Source organism: Solanum verrucosum, unplaced genomic scaffold, assembly GCF_900185275.1.
Source record: "Solanum verrucosum unplaced genomic scaffold, falcon-dt-bn FXZP01000213.1, whole genome shotgun sequence".
Classification (NCBI taxonomy): domain Eukaryota; kingdom Viridiplantae; phylum Streptophyta; class Magnoliopsida; order Solanales; family Solanaceae; genus Solanum; species Solanum verrucosum.
In genome coordinates this window covers 24721-30720 of record NW_026020043.1, presented here as the reverse complement: position 1 = coordinate 30720, position 6000 = coordinate 24721, and positions in this window count along the sequence as shown.

The window sequence follows — 6000 nt, the reverse complement described above, 5'->3', positions numbered from 1 at the left end:
TCAAATATTAGGGACATCATGACTTATTTCAGTCCCTCTTTGGACTTCTTTGCTATCAACTCCGATGATGGCCGTGTCAAGGTAATATTTTTCCCTCAAGTGAATTTTCACTCGTATTAATTAATTTGTTTCACCATTTTTTTCGTATGTGAATAATTGTAGTAAATTATACTTTTCGTATAGTTTCCGGCTATTCTTTTTTTAAGCAAATTTACCACTAGACAGTGTCTAGCGGTCTTTTATTAAACATAAAAAATATCAGTAGGGACAGGTACAAGCAAGGGGGGCTAGGCCTTGATTTCACGTTTCAGGACACTACTTCCAGTTGAAGTGCCAACGATAGTGAGTAGTAATATAACCCAACTAGTGATTTGGGGTCGAGTCCCAAGGGAGTGGTTCGTACTCAAGAATCAATAGAAAAGCATAAATATGCTCAAGTCAGTTATAGCTAAAATATTTACGAAGAAAAACATGATAAATTAAGGGTTGAGACAAGTATCAAATATCAAAAGGGGGGTTTGTAGTCAACAAGCAACTAAAACCAACAAATAATATGAAAATACAAATATGGAGACGGGATTCTTGGGATGTGATAGGATTATGGGCTAAGGTAATCAACCGGGTAATTGTAATTAATAGTAAACCACTGCAAATCAGTGAATAAGCTAGACTTTAGTGGGGTAAAATTTCTCTCGAACAATTTACCCCGAATCGAATTGGTTTCTCTCGAACACCAATAAGCGGCAATGAAGCACAACCTTTGCTTTAGTCCATTCACTCTCTCGAGCTGAATGTGTAGAAAAGGGTTTAGGGTTCACTCTCTTGAGCTAAACCCATGACAACCCAATACCCACAGACCATCGATTCAACAATTTTGGTTTTAAAACCTCTCTCTCGAGCAAACCAAAAACACGAAGTTAGGATTGTATTTGCAACTACAACCCATTAAATTCAACCACAATTACTGAACGAAATCACTTTCAAACAGCAAATAGACTATCAATTAGCAATACTCAATAGTTAATGCAACCCATAATCACACCCCAAGAATTGGGGTTTTAGTTAGACATAGTAAAAAGATAGAAATTGATACCGAAATGTGTTTCCATCAATCGGGTACGATTAATATTGTCTTTACAAACGTCTAAGATGAAGAATATTCAATACCCACTTGCAATTTCTTAGAAATGGAAATCTTAAAATCTTCAAAGCTAAGGAAAAATGTCTCTCAAACTCTGTTCTCAGTTCTAAACTTCAAAAACATAATAATAATATGATTCCCTACAAAATATGATACTAAGGTAACAATTTAAACAAGTATTTATAGTTGTAAAAAAGTGTGTTGCGAAGTTTCAGTCGGCGCAGTTAGTCGGGATCCCCGTTCCACTCGGCGATCCGCCCTTTGGTAATTTGTATCACCTTTTTTATTTTTCCTTTAGCATCCTTGAGGTCTTGTAACTTTGGGCGATAAGGTACTGCATCGCGGAACTGTTCGGCGACTTGCCGACTTTTCTTTTCTATCGCCGACTTGATTTTCTCCTTCAGGGCTTGGCACACTGGAACATTAGGCGAGACCAAGGCCATTCGGCGACTCACCCAATGGTTTAGGCGATCCTCAGGCCTTCTTTTCTTTGTTATTTCAACTGCCTTGTTCCTTTTTGCTCAATAGTGTCCATGTTTTGTCCCTAAGATCAAATACCTGAAATTCAAGGATTTATATCAGTTATTGAGACAAAATATGCATTAGAGGACACTAATTCTATTAAAATTAAGCCCTAAATGAGTCCAAATCGTGGCCTCATCAACAACCCCAACTTAAACTTTTGTTTGTCCTCAAGTAAAACTCAAGTTCAGCAGTTCAAAAAGTATGTCTCTAACAGTGCTACACAAGACTCAATCATGAATGCACACAAAAAGACTCAACTTACTCATGCAAGGATCAAATGTGCACTCAACGTTTCAAATTGTTACTCACCATTATCAAAGAATCACAAACTCACAATACTTGCTTCCAATACAAGTGCAAGCTCAACAAAGGAAATCAAATCCCCTCACACAAAGAATGATTCCATATTCACACACAATGGTTCAAAAATTTAAAGTTCTGGAATCAAATGCAGCACTCACACTCACAAAGATGAACACAATGTATGATTTCACCCATAGGCATGTCTGTATTTTCCAACCAACATATGTTTCAGCTCACTCAAGATCAAAAAGGTCTTTTCAAGGCATGTAATGGGGTTGAGTGCAAAGGTATGGTCAATTAGGCTTAGTGGCTATAGTCCTCATGAAATGTGGTGTGAACAACACGACCATTCCTTTTCTTCATCATTTTTCATTTGTGCTTACAAGTCATCCCATTATTCACTTTCCATGGACTGTTGGAAACCCCATTTCTTTTTGTATTTTCACAACTTTATTCCAAAAAAAAAATCTCTCTCTTTTTTTTGTAAGGAGGGGTTCCATTTTTCTCAAAATATGGGTAAAAGGGGGCGTTCTTGCATGTCTTGATTTACCTTCTCTTTTCACCACACCCCCAACTTAGGCTTTTGGCCTAAGTTGGCTATTTAAACAAACCACAAATCATGAGGATTATGGGTAATGGATCAATCAAAGGTCACAATGTTATCAAGTTTCTTCCTAGAAAAGGTCAAGGCTCAAAGGGTGCTCAAAAGGGGTTCACACACTCACAAGGTAGGCCACAAAAAGAGGTATAATGTCAAATTGTTTCACATTCTTTAAATTTGCCTAAGATCATATCAAGAGTTCACATCACTTAGTCAGCCGGACCAACGGGGTAAATTCTAGGTGTAATCTTAAATGGTTCACCGTAAGCTCATAACACAAGGCATTGACACCAAAGTCAAACAAGACTCCACACTTTCGCTAGTGTGCAATGTTCATCACAAGAGACTCAATTCGATACTTGGATAGTCACAACGAGATGCAAAGATTTCACATATTGACTATGCAACTTCACTTGGCCTCATCATAGCCGCACATTCATTTTTGTTCGATTATAAGCAATATTCAAGTCATTGATATTGATCAAAACCAATACTCAAATTTGCACAAGAACAACCACATTCAATACAAACAAGAGGTGCCAAAAAAAATTTGGAAGGGTCAAAAATCATTTATAATTAAAAATATGGAGCCACAAGCTCAAACCTTCCACAAAAAGTAGTATACAACACAATTTTAGCTTAAAACCCAAATATATAACCAAAACATATTAGGTCACAACAAGTCACACAAAAAATGGGCCTCACCCCACCATAAATAAAATCATTTGTCCTCAAATGCAAACAAAGAATATCCAAAAGTGAAATAAAGTAAGACAGAGAGGGCGGAAAGGGGACTCATGTCTACGCAGTCGCTCCATCTATCTGGGCATCAGTGCCCGGTGTAGTACTCTGGATCTAGGCATCACTGTCTGGGTCACCTAAGGAGGAACCGTAGTACAAGACCCACCAGGAGCTGCCACGGGTGTATCCGCCAAAAAGTTCCGCACAACTACATAGAATCCCCGGGCCCATGAAGGAATAGAGGGGCCTCAGGGAGTAGTCTCCCTGTCAGAATTGGGCCTCTTGCCCTTGCCTTTATCTCCAGGTGGAGGTTCTTGTCTTCCCTTCTTAGGAGGATTTGATCTCCCTTCATTTCTTTTGAAAGTCTGTGCTCTTATCTTTCGGGGTGGCATGATTCTCCCAGCAACTTTTGGTCTAGCCATGTTTGCAAAGCATCGAGAAAAAGTTAAGAAAATCTTCAAACAAAAGAACAAAAAATCAGTTGCAGACAAACTCACCGAACAAGTTGGCGAGTCGCTGAATCGCTTTGGCGAGCTAGATCGGGTTCGCCGAAAGGATTGGCTTTAAAGCTATGGAAAGTCGGTGATGGGATAGGTCTTTTGAAGAATCGCCGACAGATTTTGGCAAGCAAGGGTGAACCCGCCGAAAGTTACAATGCAAAAAGGGTACAGGGGTGCAGAAAAAGGTGATCAAGAAGTTTGTCGCTGAGTGCCTTCGGCGACCGCAGGCTTCTCACCGAAAGTTACAGAACCCAACAACACATTTAGCAAGAAATTAAAGGCGAGTGAGGAACTTCGGCGAACCGCCGAGTGGTTCGGTGAGCTCGGCCCAGCTCGCCAAATGACCCGACGTGCCTACTTTCAACCCAACTTCTCGAATTCAACCCCGCAACCCCCGAAAACAAAATCAAAGCATGCACTAGTCAAATTAAAGCAAGACCCATATCACCCATTACCTCGGGATACTCAGACTTCTCCCGGTTTTGCCAAATTTGGCCAATTGACGACTTTTGCCTTAAGAAAGACGTCATATGTTCTATCAATGGGCAAATTACGTCATTTGGCACAAATATGGGCAACTCAAACTTCACCCAACCAAAATAAACGGCATGTAAGCACAACCCCACATAAATTAATTCATTTAAAAGCACAAAAATACGAGATTTCAACATCAAAAACATTACGGGCAGGATTATCGAATTTAAAACAGGCATTTAAACATTGTAACCCTATCAAAGAGACCCAGCACACGTTAATTAAGATAATAATGTTGCAAATGAGTACAATTTCAATAAAAATGAACTCGGGAATCGGAAAACCAACATTTTATGCCGATTAAGATAAGATTGAAATGCTAGGTAGCAATGTAATCTAACTCCAAGCACCAATCAACAGCTAAAATACTTCTCGAAATGTGATAATATATAAACTAAGGTGTAGGTGTGAGTTTGTGAAGATTTAAAGTGAGGGAAAGTGAAGAGTCTGTAAATTTAAACCTTAGGCCTTATAAAAAACGTCCAGTGCTTGCCCAGTCGGCGACTTTAGTCATGCTCGCTGACCCACTCGGTGAAACGCCAAATGGTCACTTACCTCACCGAGTTTTACAGGGCCTTCAGTTGATTTGGGGGTCCCAATGGTGGTATAGATCGTGATCGCCGACCTGGTTGGTGACTCACCAATAATTTCTTAGGCTCGCCGAGTTTTACATACTCCAACGTAAAATTTTCTTGAGTCCAACAACAATCTGGGTCGGGGTCACCGACCTCTTCGGCGATATGCCGATTGGACCTTTACACTTTGTTCTAAACATTAAACACACCATTATTCATCAAAACAAAAACGAAAGCAATAAGGGATCTTGGGTTGCCCCGCAAGCAGCGCCTTAGTTAACGTCGCGGCACGATGCAAGTCCACACTTAAACCTCATTCTTAGGGTTAGCCATAGTATCAACAAACCCCCTTGTTGTCTCGGGTTCAAATGAGATGAGATATGACCCATTTGGGTCTACAACTGTTTGATCGATACTGAATGGGAGGTAACGGTCTGGCTAAGGGTCAACACATCTTCTTTCATCTCTTTCAAGATCTTGTCCGACCCCTCAACTTTGTTGAGGATACGAGAAAGCATATCCTCAGACCGACCACCTTCTAAATCCTTCAGCTTTTGGCGCTCGTAGGGAGGCACATACCTATCATTCTCCTCATCCTTCCAAGTTGGATTACAGAACCTCCATTCATGATCTCGATCTTTCCAACCTTCATCCCTACTCCAACCTTGGTTACCACCCTGCCTCAAGTAGTTTGAACGATAACCACCACATTGGTTGGCTAGGAAATTTACCTCTTCATTATCCAAGGCCCCAAACTTTGACTCATCCAGATTAGCACACCCGCTACCCACGGTATTGACACTTTGAGCACTAGCTCCCATGAAATTTTTAGATAAAATGTCAAGGTGTGTAATGATCTTGGCCATGTTCTAGTCCCTCTCTTGGTCCTTCTCTATCTGTTCCTTAGTCAACTTGAACGTGAGAGGGGAGACCTGGTATTCACGGGTGTACCATGCCCTGTTTATGGTAGTCATGTCATCCAAGAGCTAAGCCGCAATCACATAAGGTTGCTGCATCAAACCTCCCAGAGAAAGTTGGTCAGCAACACCATTATTTACCGAGTCAAGACTCCGGTAAAAA